General features: G+C 26.8%; 8 non-coding genes across 8 annotated transcripts; 4 read left to right on the top strand and 4 right to left on the bottom strand.

Moving 5' to 3' along the window:
• Positions 1-3,926: 3,926 nt before the first annotated feature.
• Trnar-ucu (transfer RNA arginine (anticodon UCU)) lies at positions 3,927-3,999 on the top strand. The gene has a single exon. It is a non-coding gene; the product is annotated as a tRNA-Arg (tRNA).
• A 6-nt stretch (positions 4,000-4,005) lies between these two features.
• Trnal-aag (transfer RNA leucine (anticodon AAG)) lies at positions 4,006-4,090 on the top strand. The gene has a single exon. It is a non-coding gene; the product is annotated as a tRNA-Leu (tRNA).
• Positions 4,091-6,278: 2,188 nt separating this feature from the next.
• On the top strand, positions 6,279-6,351 carry Trnar-acg (transfer RNA arginine (anticodon ACG)). Its single transcript has one exon. It is a non-coding gene; the product is annotated as a tRNA-Arg (tRNA).
• A 1,694-nt stretch (positions 6,352-8,045) lies between these two features.
• Trnal-aag (transfer RNA leucine (anticodon AAG)) lies at positions 8,046-8,127 on the bottom strand. The gene has a single exon. It is a non-coding gene; the product is annotated as a tRNA-Leu (tRNA).
• Positions 8,128-8,133: 6 nt separating this feature from the next.
• Positions 8,134-8,206, bottom strand: Trnar-ucu (transfer RNA arginine (anticodon UCU)). The gene has a single exon. It is a non-coding gene; the product is annotated as a tRNA-Arg (tRNA).
• Positions 8,207-11,140: 2,934 nt separating this feature from the next.
• On the bottom strand, positions 11,141-11,212 carry Trnad-guc (transfer RNA aspartic acid (anticodon GUC)). Its single transcript has one exon. It is a non-coding gene; the product is annotated as a tRNA-Asp (tRNA).
• Positions 11,213-14,409: 3,197 nt separating this feature from the next.
• Positions 14,410-14,481, bottom strand: Trnac-gca (transfer RNA cysteine (anticodon GCA)). The gene has a single exon. It is a non-coding gene; the product is annotated as a tRNA-Cys (tRNA).
• Positions 14,482-19,311: 4,830 nt separating this feature from the next.
• Trnay-gua (transfer RNA tyrosine (anticodon GUA)) lies at positions 19,312-19,397 on the top strand. Its single transcript is given in 2 exon segments — positions 19,312-19,348; positions 19,362-19,397. It is a non-coding gene; the product is annotated as a tRNA-Tyr (tRNA).
• Positions 19,398-19,735: the final 338 nt, after the last annotated feature.

Here is a 19,735-nt window from a genome sequence, read left to right as displayed (position 1 = left end):
AAGAAGGCTGCAGTAGCAATGTTGTATGTATAACCTCTAGTGATTATTTTTTAAAGTGATAAATATATAAATGCGCATGAATGGTTGCATCAGACTCTTAATTTTTTCTCAAATGTTCATAATACTGTTTTTAAATTTTTTCATAAATTTAGGCTCCAGGACCGTTTATTTTAATTATTTGCTTTTAGACAAGTTTATTATAAATTTTCAATACAGAGTTTTAAGTATACATCCTAACTTATTAACTTTTGTTGAATATAAATATATATACATATTTAATATAAATGGCTAGTTACTACAAACGCATCTGTATTTTAAAAAAATGGATTGAAACACGCATGACTTATTCTTACTACGAAATAACTCTGTATTAAATTAAATGTAAGTTATTTTTCATAACAATTCCTAATAATAATTAGTTAAACGTTTAAAAAAAATAATAAATTTTATTCATTACGTAAATGTGAAAAGTCGTGAAACGTAAAAATTAAAACTTAAGAATGTTTTTGTTTTTATACTATGACTTAAATTTAAAGTAATGTATCATATATAGTTTCAAATGTATCAAGCTACTATAGTTTGGAAAAAATATAATAAATTTTTTTTTAACTAATTTTTATCAAAATTTTACATTTAAAAGTTATATTACTGAAGAAGTTTAGTTTTGCTTATAAGTTTGTTAATCCATGCTATAGTAACGCACGGAGTCATTTTGTCGCTATGTCGAAGTGACGTATTGTGTCATTTTGTCGCTATGCAAAGTGACGCACCGTGCCTAAGTGACGCACCGTGTCATTTTGTTGCTGTGCCAAAGTGACCCTCCGTGCCAAAGTGACGCACCGTGCTAGAGTACGCACCGTGTCGTTTTGTCGCTGTGCCAAAGTGACGCACCGTGTCATTTTGTCGCCGTGCCAAAGTGACCCTCCGTGTCGAAGTGACGCACCGTGACAAAGCAGAAGTGTTAATGTTACAATTATTTATTTCTTTATACTACCATTGTATTAGGTTATCTGACTTAAAACTGTTTTTGTTTAAAAAAAAAAAATCTGCGTGAAATTTGTTATATAGCGATAAAACTGCTCTTTTATGGCTAGTACATAACTGACAAAACACTTACAAAAATATTAAAATATTATACAACCTTAAATTGTATTATACTACCAAAAGGCCTAAAAGTTCATCTAATGTTTTTATTCTTAAATATAGAAAAATAACAAAACATTTAAAAAAAAGTTCAATATGGTGTATGAGTAAAAAATCTTTATAACTGATTTAAAAATATAATATTAATTCAGTTGTTTTGGAAATTTTTTGGAAACCAATTTACTAGCTTAACTATTTTATTTCTAAGTTAGTTTTCTTTTCACATAGTTTTTCTTAAACTGATTTTACACACTGATTACAAAATTGGGTTATAGATCTGTTGATTAATATTTCATGCAGTTTTTTAAGTTGTATATAAAACTTACTTTAAGTATAAGTAAAAGGTAAAGTAATTGCATCTAGAAATTTTTTCAAAACAAAACATAACTTATAATTTATATTGGTTTCCTTCTTAGAGAGATTTTTTTAATTTAGATATTAGCTGTTTTTAAACTTGTAAAGTTTTAAAGTTAATCTAAATAAATTAAAAAAATTCAGTTCAATTAAAGGTCAGTTATAGTAGAGAACTTTTATTTTCTCATTTCAGAACATACTATTAACCATTTTATATTGTGTTACACTGAATTGCACAGTAGTGTGACTTTATACTTACTTTAAAAGTAGTTTTTTGTACTTTGATTACTTTGTTAAACAGTTGGTATAGAAAAGCATTTTTTGAATCACTTATTTTTTACATTGCATGCAAAGATTTTAGCATGTTTAAATTGGAGTAAATGCTTATTCTAAAACTTGCACACTAATGCACAGAGTTAGGGTTTTATATTAAGATAATATTTAGCTATCAAAAAAATATAATCGTAGACAATTTTTTGTGTTAGTAAAACCTGTTGAAAAACTCAGACTTATGAATTGTTATATCTGTCACTAAAATCAGTTAACTGATGCAGAAAATGAACAAATTTAATTTTTTTGTACTACCGTTGTAATATTAGAAATATGTTTGGAATTTAAGAATGCTTACAAAAATTTATTTTTGACGTTACTGCTTAAATGCCTATCAAAGCCTAAGTGAAATGCTTTTAAATTTATGCTTTAAGAAACTCTATCGTATTATATTAAATAATTGTGTGGGTTTGAAAAGTACAATGTTATTTTTCTGTGATAAAGATAGTAATTAAAACTAACTTATTTAAAGTTTATACTTTCAAAAACTTTTTTTTTTTTCTTGAATTAAATTCAAACTCAGTAATTAGTAAATTGCTGTAAATTTTAAAATTATATTTCTTGTTGAGTTTATATTATATAAAATATTTTTTAAGCACCACTTATTTAAAACTCCTCTAAATACTTCTGAAGTTTCTCATGGATATGACTTATGAGCAGACTTATTCTGTTTATATTTGTAAAGATTAAAGTTGACTGTTTTGATAACCTTAATTTTTTTTTTCCTCAAGTAACCTGTTTTTACTTTTCAGTTTAATTTAAGGTTTAAATTTATCTATCCAGCAAATAGGGTAGCTAATATAAAATATTTGCAGCTTTAAGTATTTATAACTTATTATGTTTGCTAGATATATAAATACAACTAATATTTATAAATGTTTATATATTTTTTTATTCTTAATGCTGTTTAAATGCACTTCAAAAACTCTAAAAAAACATTACGTTTATGCTTAATAGACATAACATTTCAATCAACTTCCGCATATTTGCAAATTTTAAGTAAACTTGAGATTTTATTTCTATTAATTCAAAAAAAGTAAATGTAAAGCTTAATAACTTGAAAAAATAAGCATACCAATTGTTCATAAAACATTGTTATTTAAACTTCATGCAACTATAAAAACTTTATTTGTTCGAAGTAATAGAGAAACAAGTAATTAAAACAACAAAACAAAACAAAAAATGTTAAGGAATTAATGTGTTTTTCTCAGAGACGTAGTCGCGCAGTGTTGATCACGACGTAACAATCGAAACTTCAAGCTTTATAATCTAAAAATTTGCAAGTACATATGTGTGGCCGGTTAGCTCAGTTGGTTAGAGCGTCGTTCTAATAACGCGAATGTCGCGGGTTCGATCCCCGTACTGGCCACATCTCATCCTCGTTAGTATAGTGGTGAGTATTCCCGCCTGTCACGCAGGCGACCGGGGTTCGATTCCCCGACGGGGAGCTTTTTTATTTTGCTAAAACTTTAGTTGATATTAATGATGACGTAACTGTCATAGTTATTGTGTAAGTAAATAAATTAACACTAATATAAGCTAAATAGACGTTTATAAAACGAACAAATTTAATAAAAACTGTTTTGAACTTCAACCAATGTAATTTTTCTTATTAACTATTCTAGAATAAAACTGTTATAGTTTACTCAGCAGTGGTTAAAAAGTTTGTTTATAACTTGACAAAGGTTTTTATGATAATTAGTTTAAATTGTTGTAACAAATAAACCCATTTGTTTTTATAAGTACGTAAATAAACTTAACTTTTATAAACTAAGAAAGCTAAATATTATTTCTATAAAATAAATCAAGTTTATTTTCTTATTAAATTAATAGTTACGTGTTAAAAGCATATAGTAAACTTTGTTATTTTTTAAAACTGTAGCAAAGATATACATGTATAAAAATAAGATGTATGAAATAACTTAACTATAAGTAATTTTATTATTTACAGCTTTAGAAAATATAAATATCATTCCTATGTAATTAAATTTATCTCAATTAGTCTATGTTTGCTTTGCATATATATTAAATGCTTCAATTATTACGTCACGAATAGTCAATTTGAAATTATAAACCGTGCCGTGCCAATATCCACAAGTGTCTCCGTAGCGCAATGGATAGCGCGCTGGACTTCTAATCTAGAGGTTCCGGGTTCGAGTCCCGGCGGAGAGGTTTTAAGGTAGCATGGCCGAGTGGTCTAAGGCGCTGGATTAAGGCTCCAGTCTCTTCGGAGGCGTGGGTTCGAATCCCACTGCTGCAATCTTTTTTATTAACTTTTATCAAATGTTTTACAGTAAATTTTGTTTAATCGTCATGATGTTATATGCTTAGACATAAATAAACTTTAAAGAAATGTATATCTAATATTTTCGTTGTTTAATACTTAGTTAAACCGAAAATTATGATTATTTAAAACATAACTACGGACGATAAGCTGATTTTAGCTTGTTAAAGAAAGACCTTACCTAGTAAAATTAGAAAACAGATTAAAAAACGAATCGGGGAACACATTCTTATATAGAAATAAAATTTTCTTAAACATAAAACGAGCATAACAAATTTAATATTTTGTTCATTAATCAAAAACTAAATATATTACTAATTACACTGACCTTAACCTCTTGCAAGAGTGATGCAATGTGCGAAAATGACGCTTTGTGCAAAATGACTCAAACAAAATGACAAAATGTATTAGTAAAATAAAGCTTTAAGTCTCCTCCTTTACAAATATCTAGATTAGATCTTTTGCTCAAAATGTTAATAACTGAACTGAAAGTTTTGTTAATACCATAGCTAGAAGGAAAAGCTATAAAGAACAATATAAATTTCTTTTAAATTATTGGAAGCTTTTGTCTTAGTTTTTGTTGAGTCTAAAAGCTTTCAGATCGTTCTTTGGAAAAGTTTACTTTAAGTTCAAGGTCAGTTTGTAAGTCTGAGAACGTTTCCTGTAAGTCGTTTACTTCAAAAAGATCTGCCTCAAAGGGATTCATATTTTTATCTATATGATAGCTTTATTGTGACAAATCGAAATTTTACTTTGTAATAATTCAAAATTGTTAAACATTCCAGAATTTTCCAGGTTTTTTTTTTGCCTAAATTGTCAAACTCCAGGTTTTTCCAGGTTTCTAGGTAAATTGGCAACCCTGTATAGTTTTATTTCTTAGTCTAAGCTCTGGATTCAGTTTTTTTTTTTTGACTCATTATATTAATATTATTTCAATCCTTTTTTTTTTTTTTTTCTAACTTGTACCAATTTTACCTAAATATACTCTGATATGCTTGAATTTTCGAATATGCAACATTTTTGTTTTTGTTTATATTCTTCACGCATGAAAAAGTTTTTAAAAAACAGTATAATTAACTAACATTGTTATATGCAGTTTCATATTTTATTTTTGCTTGAAAAGGTCGCAATCTCTTGCCATCGAAACCGGTCGCGAATAAAATATAAAATTTGCATAAATCTATTTAGTCAAACTTAGTAAATTTTCAAAAAACAATTGGAAATATCATGAGGTGATACTTATTAATAGACACCATAGATTTTTATAAACCATTTATGATCACAAATAACATATATGTCAGGTTATAAAATGTCGAGATGGATTCCGATCGTCTATGATTTATGTAATTTTTAAGTAAAAAAATATATGAATGAAAATATGTAATTTACTTGAAAGTAGGAATCATAAGCAATTGGTTTTTTTTCTATATTTTACATAAACAAAATAAACTTTTTTGTTTAAGTTTTACCTCATGGTCAAATATTTAATAGCAAGCTAAAACTAGTAAAACAGCAAGATAAAAAGTAAAAATTTTATAACTGCCCAAAATTTTAAAATCGCCCCCTTTTCGCCTCCTTACAAGTTATCGCCCACCCTTTCGCCCCCTTACTAATTATCGCCCCCCGACTTACTAAAATCGCCCCCAGGGGGGCGATATCGCCCACTTTGGGAAACCCTGGTTTATATACTGCTTCGTTTAACTACCAGGTTTCGGTGAGCATGAGTTGACCTTTTCAAATAACAACAAGACAGTAAATAATATTTAGACAAAAGCTGTAAATTTGAACCGAACATATTGATGCGTAAAAACATAAACAAAAGAATTTTGATACTAAGTGTTCAAATTTAATGAAAAATGCATAGTTGGGTAAGTTTAATATAAGTATTAATTACTGAAAATGAAAGTTTTTTTAACTTAATGTAATAAAAAAATTTAAATAGAAAGAGTTTAAGGGAAAGGAAAAAAAAAACTTTATTACTGAAGATGGATACAACTTAACACTTATAGCTGTAGTATTACTTGTCGAATGTAATTGAATTTGTTCTAATTATGACCTGTTGTAGTTTTATATACTGAAAACGCGTTACAGCACTGAAAAAAGTGAAGTTATTATCTCACGCGCTCATTATAAATTTATATACGCTATTATGAGAGCATCATCGACCGGCCGCGTGGCCCAATGGATAAGGCGTCCGGCTACGAACCGGAAGATTGTGGGTTCGAGTCCCATCGTGGTCAATTTATTTTAGTTTGTAAACACATAAATACTTTGAGAGTTTGTCTTAATAGTTAAATTTTAAAACGCAAACATTTTGTAATAAATAATAAAGCAAATTTTTACATGAACAGTTTTAGTTTACAGCATGTAACTAAAAGACAAAATTTATTGTCTGATAAAGCAAATAAAGCGAATTAGTAACACTTTAAAGCTCACCTTGCAGGGATAAATAGCATGTAAATCTACAAAACCTAAAAACAGAAATTTTTCTTTTATTTTTAAGACGTTTTATGTTTATCACTACTTGTTAAGAAGACTTGAGAATGTTTTTTTTTGAACAATAATGTTCAACTTGAAAATATAAAAAAATTACAGTAGTTTGTATTAAGTTTAATTTGTAAAAGAAATCCTTTTAAAACTGCAGAAATTAATTCGTCGTAATTATGCAGTATTGAACAATTAAAGGTAAGCACATATTGAAATATAGTTATCTTCAACAATAAGGCATAACTTAAATTACAATTTAAAAAGTAGAAGTTTTTGTAAACCAATAGACTACTTAAGTATAAAAAACGTTCATATATTGAAGTAACTTTTATGAGTTTTATGTCGAAAATGTATTTTCAAGTTTTGGACTTTGAGCTGTTGATAAGACCATTATGACATCAAATCATCGTTACAAACTACAAGACCTAATTATTTCAACTTTGTACTGTTAACTTTGTTGTAAACGAATTTGAAAGATCAAGAGTCTTAAAAGTACTCGATACACATCATAATTAATCATATTAGCGTATATAAATTTATAATGAGCGCGTGAGATAATAACTTCACTTTTTTCAGTGCTGTAACGCGTTTTCAGTATATAAAACTACAACAGGTCATAATTTGAACAAATTTAATTACATTCGACAAGTAATACTACAGCTATAAGTGTTAAGTTGTATCCACCTTCAGTAATAATTTTTTTTTTCTCTTCCCTTAAACTTTTCTAATTTAAATTTTTTTATTATCTTGAATTAAAAAACTTTCATTTTCAGTAATTAATACTTATATTAAATTTACCCAACTGTGCATTTTTCATTAAATTTGAACACTTAGTATCAAAATTCTTTTGTTTATCTTTTTACGCATCAATATGTTCGGATCAAATTTACAGCTATTGTCTAAATATTATTTACTGTCTTGTTGTTATTCGAAAAGGTCAACTCATGCTCACCGAAACCTGGTAGTTAAACGAAGCAGTATATAAAAGTTTGTTTTATTATATATATATATAAGATATAGTGTCGCTTTTGCACGAGAGTCATTTTGCACAAAGCGTCATTTTCGCACATTGCATCACTCTTGCAAGAGGTTAAGGTCAGTGTAATTAGTAATATATTTAGTTTTTGATTAATGAACAAAATAGTAAATATGTTATGCTCGTTTTATGTTTAAGAAAATTTTATTTCTATATAAGAATGTGTTCCCCGATTCGTTTTTTAATCTGTTTTCTAATTTTACTAGGTAAGGTCTTTCTTTAACAAGCTAAAATCAGCTTATCGTCCGTAGTTATGTTTTAAATAATCATAAATTTCTGTTTAACTAAGTATTAAACAACAAAAATATTAGATATACATTTCTTTAAAGTTTATTTATGTCTAAGCATATAACATCATGACGATTAAACCAAATTTACTGTAAAACATTGGATAAAAGTTAATAAAAGAGATGGCAGCAGTGGGATTCGAACCCACGCCTCCGAAGAGACTGGAGCCTTAATCCAGCGCCTTAGACCGCTCGGCCATGCTACCTTAACACCTCTCCGCCGGGACTCGAACCCGGAACCTCTGGATTAGAAGTCCAGCGCACTATCCATTGCGCTACGGAGACGCTTGTGGATATTGGCACGGCACGGTTTATATTTTCAAATTGACTATTCGTGACGTAATAATTGAAGCATTTAATATATATGCAAAGCAAACATAGACTAATTGAGATAAATTTAATTACATAGGAATGATATTTATATTTTCTAAACCTGTAAATAATAAAATTACTTATAGTTAAGTTATTTCATACATCTTATTTTTATACATGTATATCTTTGCTACAGTTTTAAAAAATAACAAAGTTTACTATATGCTTTTAACACGTAACTATTAATTTAATAAGAAAATAAACTTGATTTATTTTATAGTAATAATATTTAGCTTTCTGAGTTTATAAAAGTTAAGTTTATTTACGTATTTATAAAAACAAATGGGTTTATTTGTTACAACAATTATCAAGTTATAAACCTTTGTCAAGTTATAAACAAACTTTTTAACCACTGCTGAGTAAACTATAACAGTTTTATTCTAGAATAGTTAATAAGAAAAATCACATTGGTTGAAGTTCAAAACAGTTTTTATTAAATTTGTTCGTTTTATAAACGTCTATTTAGCTTATATTAGTGTTAATTTATTTACTTACACAATAACTATGACAGTTACGTCATCATTAATATCAACCAGTGGCGTCGCGTGGTATTTTTTAGGTGGTGCAGAATTTAAAAAAAAATCAATTATTTTAATAAAAATATATTTTTACTGTCAAGTTTGAAAACAACAGAACTTTTGCTACACCTGAAGATAAGCTTTGCTTTTAAGGGCATAGGGGGTATAAAACACTTTTTTCACAATTTGATCTTATTTTATGTAGTTTTTACTAAGCTACAAGATGCTTTTTACAGATTTTAAAAATTCAGTACATGTTTTAAGATATAGCCGGTCAAAGTCAAAGGCAACAAAAGGTTCATAATGGGAGGCACAAACTAAAACAGTGTTTAAAAAAATGTTTTAACCCCCCCCCCTCCTCCCCTTTATGCCCTTAACATCTACTACAGAATTATTTTACTGAAATTACTTTATACAGTTTTAATTTAACTACAAGTCATCTTTTATCAATATTAAAAATTCATAAAAATTTTTGAGATATGGTAATTCACAGTCAGAGGTACAAATGAATCCTTATTTTTATAATATAAACTCAAACAACAAATAAATCAAATCACTAAAATCATATCTTTTTTTATAAGTTGGCCTCAAAATCTTTAGATGTTTCTTTTATAAAACAAAAAAAATTGCTAAATTAGATATTTAAAACACCAAAAAAAAAGTTATAACTAAAGTTTTTTTTTGTATATATATAAATATATATTGATACTTAAAAATTTAAAACTTCTCTTCAACAAAAGTATAAAATTTTATAAAAATTAGGATGAAAAAGTTTAATTGAAAATTGTTTTAAAAATGTTGGAGAATATAGGTTTTCAGTAAAATTGTATTTTTTGCTGTTTTGGTTTGCTCCTTGTATAATAAATCATTGTACTCTCTGGCTTTGACTGGTTGTAACTAAAAGTTTAATTGGAAATTTCAAGTTTATTAAAGAGTAACTATTAGCTTTCTGAAAAAGTTAAAATAAGAACAACATGTAAAAAAGTGCCTATACACCCTCCCCCCTTACCCCTCACTAATTTGCACATTTTTTTTACAAACATTAAAATTTTTATAAACTTTTTTTCTAATTTTAATGTTTTTTGTTGGAGTTTTAAAATTCAATAGTTTTTTAAGGGTATCTTTTCTTTACATAATTTTAATTTGTTTTTCATTTTGATGACAGTATTTTTGTCAGGAGCTCAACTTTTTTAAGTTTAGTTGTGAGGCTGTTGAACTTTTCGTGAATTTTAAAAGATAACTTATAAATATGTAACCATTATAGAAGTAAAAATTTGGTTAGTTAGTTTTCATGTGGTCATAGGAGTAAAACACTAATTTTTTAATTTTAAATTAGCTTGTTATTTTCAGAGTAAAAATTAAAACTGCTTTAGTCAGCCTGAATATTTTTCTAATTTGGTCTGTTTTAATTTATCTTGGGTCATCTTGAGTTTTTAACATTTCTAAGTTATCCTGATTATGAGGCAAGGCAACCATGTTTCAACAATTTTATCTAAATTTTTTGCTTTGTTTATGAAAAAATTAAACCAAAAGTCATATAAAGTAGAGGTAGACTAAATTTTCCTAAAATGTTAAACTACTCTAAGTAATCAAAGTTTCTAAGTTAAGGCAATTTACTTTATTTAAATATGTGATAGTTTAAATAATACTATTTTTTATTTAATATAAACCTAAAATATTTTTCTGTAAGAGTGAACTAGAAGTTTATAATAAACTTCTTAATTCTTTTTTTCAGAACTTAAATTTTATTATTTATTTTATTAACTTTATGATAACAATAATCAGTTATAGTTAAGTTTATGTATGCAGATTAAAATAAAAAATCAAATTTTTAAGACTTAGGTGATTTAGGGTTTTTATCTTTTTTTCAAAATATGCAATTTATGACAAATCTTTTAATAGAAGTGATCTGTTAAATTTAAAAAATCATGTGGGTACATAAACTCAAGTTTAATCCTTTGCAGTAGCTTAGCTTTGTTTTTATTTTATGTTTACAATAGCTTGTAGATGATACTTAAGCAGTCCTGTTTTAGGGAATTTTCAACTTAGCTTACTTACCACAAGATATTGACTTTGCGGTAATTCTTGAAGAAATTTTGCTTTTTTGAGTTCATTTGCGGCAGTCAGCTAAGAGTTTGCGGCAGTGAAGTGGGCAAAATGGTCGTTTTCAAAACTGAAGTTTTAAAAGAGATTTCGTTCAAAAAAATAACGAAAACGTTATAGATACTTTTTTTTTTTCTTACAAAATTTCAAGGTGGTGCAGTTGCGGCAGTGCAACACCCCACGCGACGCCCCTGATATCAACTAAAGTTTTAGCAAAATAAAAAAGCTCCCCGTCGGGGAATCGAACCCCGGTCGCCCGCGTGACAGGCGGGAATACTCACCACTATACTAACGAGGATGAGATGTGGCCAGTACGGGGATCGAACCCGCGACATTCGCGTTATTAGAACGACGCTCTAACCAACTGAGCTAACCGGCCACACATATGTACTTGCAAATTTTTAGTTTATATAGCTGGAAGTTTCGATTGTTACGTCGTGATCAACACTGCGCGACTACGTCTCTGAGAAAAACACATTAATTCCTTAACATTTTTTGTTTTGTTTTGTTGTTTTAATTACTTGTTTCTCTATTACTTCGAACAAATAAAGTTTTTATAGTTGCATGAAGTTTAAATAACAATGTTTTATGAACAATTGGTATGCTTATTTTTTCAAGTTATTAAGCTTTACATTTACTTTTTTTGAATTAATTGAAATAAAATCTCAAGTTTACTTAAAATTTGAAAATATGCGGAAGTTGATTGAAATGTTATGTCTATTAAGCATAAACGTAATGTTTTTTTAGAGTTTTGGAAGTGCATTTAAACAGCATTAAGAATAAAAAAATATATAAACATTTATAAATATTAGTTGTATTTATATATCTAGCAAACATAATAAGTTATAAATACTTAAAGCTGCAAATATTTTATATTAGCTACCCTATTTGCTGGATAGATAAATTTAAACCTTAAATTAAACTGAAAAGTAAAAACAGGTTACTTGAGGAAAAAAAAAATTAAGGTTATCAAAACAGTCAACTTTAATCTTGACAAATATAAACAGAATAAGTCTGCTCATAAGTCATATCCATGAGAAACTTCAGAAGTATTTAGAGGAGTTTTAAATAAGTGGTGCTTAAAAAAATATTTTATATAATATAAACTCAACAAGAAATATAATTTTAAAAACTACAGCAATTTACTAATTACTGAGTTTGAATTTAATTCAAGAAAAAAAAAAGTTTTTGAAAGTATAAACTTTAAATAAGTTAGTTTTAATTACTATCTTTATCACAGAAAAATAACATTGTACTTTTCAAACCCACACAATTATTTAATATAATACGATAGAGTTTCTTAAAGCATAAATTTAAAAGCATTTCACTTAGGCTTTGATAGGCATTTAAGCAGTAACGTCAAAAATAAATTTTTGTAAGCATTCTTAAATTCCAAATATATTTCTAATATTACAACGGTAGTACAAAAAAATTAAATTTGTTCAGTTTCTGCATCAGTTAACTGATTTTGGTGACAGATATAACAATTCATAAGTTTGAGTTTTTCAACAGGTTTTACTAACACAAAAGATTGTCTATGATTATATTTTTTTGATAGCTAAATATTATCTTAGTATAAAACCCTAACTCTGTGCATTAGTGTGCAAGTTTTAGAATAAGCCTTTACTCCAATTTAAACATGCTAAAATCTTTGCATGCAATGTAAAAAATAAGTGATTCAAAAAATGCTTTTCTATACCAACTGTTTAACAAAGTAATCAAAGTACAAAAAACTACTTTTAAAGTAAGTATAAAGTCATACTACTGTGCAACTCAGTGTAACACAATATAAAATGGTTAATAGTATGTTCTGAAATGAGAAAATAAAAGTTCTCTACTATAACTGACCTTTAATTGAACTGAATTTTTTTAATTTATTTAGATTAACTTTAAAACTTTACAAGTTTAAAAACAGCTAACATCTAAATTAAAAAAAAAATCTCTCTAAGAAGGAAACCAATATAAATTATAAGTTATATTTTGTTTTGAAAAAATTTCTAGATGCAATTACTTTACCTTTTACTTATACTTAAAGTAAGTTTTATATACAACTTAAAAAACTGCATGAAATATTAATCAACAGATCTATAACCCAATTTTGTAATCAGTGTATAAAATCAGTTTAAGAAAAACTATGTGAAAAGAAAACTAACTTAGAAATAAAATAGTTAAGCTAGTAAATTGGTTTCCAAAAAATTTCCAAAACAACTGAATTAATATTAGATTTTTAAATCAGTTATAAAGATTTTTTACTCATACGCCATATTGAACTTTTTTTTTAAATGTTTTGTTATTTTTCTATATTTAAGAATAAAAACATTAGATGAAATTTTAGGCCTTTTGGTAGTATAATACAATTTAAGGTTGTATAATATTTTTATATTTTTGTAAGTGTTTTGTCAGTTATGTATTAGCCATAAAAGAGCAGTTTTATCGCTATATAACATATTTTTCACGCAGATTTTTTTTTTTAAACAAAAACAGTGTTAAGTCAGATAACCTAATACAATGGTAGTATAAAGAAATTAATAATTGTAACAGTAACACTTCTGCTTTGTCACGGTGCGTCACTTCGACACGGAGGGTCACTTTGGCACGGCGACAAAATGACACGGTGCGTCACTTTGGCACAGCGACAAAATGACACGGAGGGTCACTTTGGCACAGCGACAAAATGACACGGAGCGTCACTTCGGCACAGAGGGTCACTTCGGCACTGCGTTGTGACGTAACTATTCAAACTTTCTGACGTAGTTATTGAACCTAAAGTTGCAACAGTAGAAAATACTTTTAAAATTATTCTTGTAAGTTAATATATATTACTGATATTACAACACTTTTTGTAACCTTTGAGTTAACCATTGTAGCACTACTATTACAATATTACTAAAGTTGCATACACTAAAGCAATTGGTTTCAGTTTTATTTTTTAACACTTATTTTTTGAAAATAAATCAAAACCTTGTTTACGTTTTTTTTTTTTGACTAGTTAAGCAATCAGAAAGGTCTTTTATTTTATTTTTGTAATAACTTAATTATCTTTAAAAGTTTTAGATAACTTCGGAGTACATACTATAACATACTCGGAGTATTAAAAGCATAACATAAAAGTTTAAATACTAGAAGAAATGAATAGTTAATCGTTATTAAGTTCGAAAAAAGTTATTTAATATGTTAAAATACAAACACTTTAAAAGATCTTAATATTACAGTAAAGGTGGTGCTAGAGGCTATTCTGTAAGCCTAGTGCAAATGTTGTACGGCTGTTGATTAATATATTGCTAATTTATAGTCGTATAGACACACCGCCTAACTGTTCAACATCAAGCAAAGTTTTCTTGCGTAAAGCATAAATTGTTAATTATCAACCAAAACTATTAAGCATCAAGCAAAATTATTCAACATCATAAAAAATATTAAGAATGAAGCAAAACTATTAGTCATCAAGCTTAATTATTCGAAATCAAAAATACTGTTTTGTTTTATTTGAAGAGGAGGGGACACTCGGATTTGAACCAAGGGCCTATCGATCTGCAGTCGATTGCTCTACCACTGAGCTATATCCCCTCACATCCATATTAATACAGAACAAATTATAAACAGTTTGTCAGCGTTGCCTAAAGCAAAACTGTTAACAACTGATTGAATTCGACTTATTTTTTTGTAGCTGAATAATCCTTTTGCAATAGTTTTTGAACCTTTACGACAAACTCTTACTAAAACACTTTAAAACTTTTTCCTTTCACTAAAAAATCAATATTTAACAAAAAAAAGTTAACTTTTATTTAGTTTCAGTTATTTAAACACTATATTTAAAATAATTTTTCGAATTTTTTTTATTTTACAACAATGAATGAATAACATTTTAAAAGGTAGTAACGTTAATGTAGTTTACAATACTAAATAAAAACAATCAATCTTTTGTATACGTTTTAGGGTTATTGAATTATAATTTAACTTTATAAGAACTTAAACATCTAAAGTATCGAACATAACACTTCTTTAGCACTATATATTTTTTTCAAGAATGCTTACTTACTAATTAGTTTAATTAAGTTTATTTTATGATGTATATATGTAAAACTTAAATAGATTTTTTTAAAGAACCTATTTTATTTAAAATGTGATTAAAGCTAACGTTTAATCCAACTTATTAATTTCTTAATTTATTTAATTTCATGTATTTTAAGTACAAAAAGTTACATAAAGGTGTTCATAGATTTGTGTAGTTTATAAACGAAATTTGTTACACAGCTTAAAAACTAACTTCTAATTTTCTATTCAAATAAAAAGTTCCTACACCGGGAATCGAACCCGGGCCGCCTGGGTGAAAGCCAGGAATCCTAACCACTAGACCAGTGCTTCTGAAAAGGGGTTCCGCGGAACCCTAGGGTTCCGCGACGCCTCTCAGGGGTTCCTCGAAGCCTTTCGAAATTTTAAAAAGAACATTTATTTAGTAAAACATTTTATGTAAAATTAAAATTAGGGGTTCCGCGGAAAAGTTGAACTTTGAAAAAGGGTTCCGCCACTAGAAAAAGGTTCAGAAGCACTGCACTAGACCATGTAGGACTACGGTGAAGATAAATATTTTGCATTTTTATATGTATACGTAAGCGTTATGACGTGTCAATTAAAGCACGTTTATGTAACTTAAACTTCTGTGAGCTTTATTACTTGAACCTTTTGTGCTATATCTTTATATTTCAAACTATTTGTATGTTAAGTTTTAAAAATTTTTAAGTACTCATAACAATCAAAATGTTCTTTTTTATAAACAGTAAGTTACTTATTATATGTTGTTAACTTAACTTAGTTTAGTTTTGTAAATTATTGAAACATAAACTTATAAAAAGTTTTGACAAAATTTTCGTTTAAAAAAATTAAAAAAATCATTCCTAACAATATATGTATACATATATGTTTTAAAGTCTTACTAAAGCGCATTGCAGTTTATTTGTATAGATACTTATACACTTTACTTTATACTTTTCAAAAAAATAAATGTTAAGTCCCTCTTACTTTTAATAAAATAATTACAACCTTTCTGTTCATAAACCGAAAAGATTATCATAAAGCTTTTTTTTATCTGTTCAAACTACATTTAGAAAAAGTTTTATAATATTTAAGCTTTTTCTACTTTTAAAGTCGCTTAAACATTTTAAATTCTAACTCAACAACTTTTAAATTTTATTTCAGTCTCTTAAAACTTACAGTTAATGGTGAACATATTTCAAACTTAGTAAAACTTAACTTGATAAAATAAACAAATGTAATTTACAAATAACTAAAATTTACTTAAGTAACTTATGCTACAAAAAATAATTTTTGTTATTTTTTGCCTATATTCTTGCCACACACATTAGCGCCAGAGAGTATTATTGTTTTCTTGTTACTCTTATGTTGTTCAGTTGCTTCTTTAGTGAGTTTATTTGATTGCTTTTCTTAGAATAAACTTTGTTAGCACAGTTTTTACTTGTATTATATATATTTAGCAGTACATAATAACTAATCACTCTGATACTTATACATACTTAGTTTTTAAGATAGTTGTTACTAAGGAGTTCTGGACTCTAACTTAAATAAGATATATAGTATTAAAAAGTTTACAACTCCTTATATTTAGCATTTAATTTATATTTAATTAGTAAAAGTAATCTCCTAACTCAGACCTTGGGGATTGTAATGCATAAAGCACAACCATTGTAACATAAATCATAAAAAAGCACAACTACATAACGTTGAAAAAATATATACGCTAATAAACAAAACAACTATGTTAAATAAATCACTATATAAAGTAAAGTGATTTTAACATGAACAAAATATTAGTACATTTTAAGTAGGTAAAGGGCTTGCAGCTACCCGGGATTGAACCAAGGACCTTCGGATCTTCAGTCTGACGCTCTCCCGACTGGGCTATCGAGGCTTGTTGAAAATAACATTTTGTAACGTTTATATACATCATACAAATTCAAATACTGAATTACATCAACATTTTCGCTATTTCAATTCGCCCATGAAAAGTATTTGCTTTACATAAACTAAATTATTTTCAGACAATTTGTTTATTATAAAAACATAAGTAGAAAAGGAACAAGTTTTGTTCGACTTTACTAAACTGTGTTTAACTATACTAGAAAATATTTCAATTATCTAAATCAGAATCTAACAAATGTTTTAAACTAAATAATGTATGACTTTACTTAATCGTGTCAGACTCCAAAAAATAATTTTTCACTTTACTAAAGTTTTTGACTTTACTAAATCAGGTTAAATTTTATTAAATCATGTTTGAATTTATCAAATCAAATTTGACTTAACTAAATCAGGTTAAATTTTACTAAATCAAGTTTTATTTTACGAAATCATGTTTGATTTCACTAACCTTTGTATGACTTATACTTTACTTAATCTTGTTTGATTTACTAAATCATGTTTGACCTAACTAAAATATGTTTTAATCAACTAAATCAGAATGTTTTTAAACTAAGTCATGTATAAATTTACTGAATCATGTATGACTCAATTAAATCCGTTTAGTTTTACTAAATCATGCTGGACTAAATTAAGTCATGTTTGATTTTACTATATAGTTTATAGAACGGCAAAAAAAGCACTCAAAAATATTTAATCAAAGGACCTAGTGTACGAAAAAACCTTTCGGTTTTTATTACACTTTGAATATCTTAAATCATATTTAATTTTACTAAATCATTTTTTATTAACTAAATCATGTTTGACTTTGCAAAATTAAAAATGAATTAAGTAATCATAAGTTATTAAAAACTTTATTAAACTTGTTCAGACAAATATAAGTTCTTAAAAATTATGTATAATTAAAACAATGAGCTGATTTTTTTCTAATAAGATCTGCAATAAGCTGTGTATTAAAAGTAAGGTCTTGTTTTATTACTAATGATTAGTATTTTTTAAATATTAAACAAAAAAAATAAACAAGTAAAATAATAAAGAGTGTTGTGCTCTCATTTATTTTAGCTAAATTGTTAAAAAAAATCAAATAAGATAAAAGTATACATTGTAACCATTATTTAAATGTGTAGGAGCCGGGCATAGTTCTGGTACCTCTCGCATGCTAAGCGAGCGCTCTACAATCTGAGCCAGACCCCCATGTGATTACAAGCGATTCGTAGCGTTTATAATGCATTAATTAACGTTTCCATTATTACGTCACAAAACTGTTGTGACATATGCAGTTTGTGACATACTAACTCTTTAGGGTATGTTTATAATTTAAATTGTATTTTAAAATTTCTAGTTTTCTTTGTGTGGAATTCTTTAAAAAAAAACTACTCTATAATTACGTCATAACAGTTTGTGATCTGCACGCGTGGATTCAAACCCATCTCCTTATTTTTCTTTGAAATTAATTCCAAAAAGTCGTATTATACTTTGAAGGTTTAGTGTAAATTTATTTACTAATACTTTAATACATTTATATAGTTTTATTTGTATTTGTTTATTTCGAAAATAAGTCTTACTTTACTTTTTGTTTATAAAATCAGTTACTGTTTTATTTAAATTTAATTTTTTTTTAAACCGTTTAAAAATATGACTTGTTAATTGTAATTTATGTAAATTTTAACACTGCAACATTTATTTATTAACTTATAAACATTTATTAGTTCATTTTTTATAAAAAAAATTCAAAAGTGTAAATAATTTCAATTTTATTGTAAACACTATTTCCTACATTTTATGGTAGCTTTTATTAAATTTGATATTTTTAATCTAAATTAAAAGTAATACTTGTTTTACATAAGTTTAGAATGTATCTATAAAATATTTATTTTACAATTTTAAAATTTTTATTTAATTTTTGTTTAGTTATAAAAGCATATAAAACATATTTATCTGTTTACAAATAAAATTGTGCAAAAACTTAGATTTAAGAACTATGATAGGTTACAAATTAAACTTACAATTACAATTTAAACCACATGTAAACAAGCTAATTTATTTTTATATTATTCTCGGTGTTTACAAGCTTCTTTTAAAAAAATTGTAAAGGTATGCATTTATTATTTAAGTATATAGAAAAAACAATCATGGTTACTATAACAACCTTCGGTAGCTCAGTTGGTACGCATTAAAAACTATTATAAAAGTCTACTTCCAAAATATTGTTTGTAAATTGGTATTTAGAAATTTTTAAGCTTTAAAGACTTCAATTGGTACGCATATATTAACTTAACAGTAGAAGCGCATAAGGCCATACTAGTGAGTTGATAAAAGCAATCAAAAAATTTTCAACTTTAAAAGCATACTTATGTTAAAATATGCCGTGTTGATGTACTTAATAAACAAAATCAATTGTTAAGTGCACAAGTTCTTCAAACACTAACGTTTATAAACACAAATTTGTGAATTATTCCAGTGCCATCGATAGCTCAGTTGGTAGAGCGGTGGACTGTAGCCAGCTGTTAGAAATCCATAGGTCGCTGGTTCGACTCCGGCTCGAAGGACTATTTTAGTTTCATCAAACTTTATGTTTTTCGTGATTAATATAAATAATGTTTTATTTGACATTTTTTATTTTCAAAATCAACAAGTTTAACTATTTCTTGAAATATCATTTTATAAAGAAGTATTTTACTAAAAAAACATGTTATAATTTATATAGTTTGTTAACAACTAAATTTCTAGATAAATATACAAAACATCAAATATTTAAATACAATAATAATTAGTAGTTTAATTTTTTTTTTTTTTCAAAACAGGCAAACTCCTTATTTTATATTAGTTTTTTCTTTAACGAAATAAATTTTTAGTGATAAAACTTACATTACTGTTAAAAATTATT

The sequence above is a fragment of the Thalia democratica genome, chromosome 2 (genome assembly GCF_965202585.1).
Source record: "Thalia democratica chromosome 2, ktThaDemo2.hap1.1, whole genome shotgun sequence".
Classification (NCBI taxonomy): domain Eukaryota; kingdom Metazoa; phylum Chordata; class Thaliacea; order Salpida; family Salpidae; genus Thalia; species Thalia democratica.
Note: the sequence above shows the minus strand (reverse complement) of the source record. Positions and strands in the feature narration are given on the sequence as shown.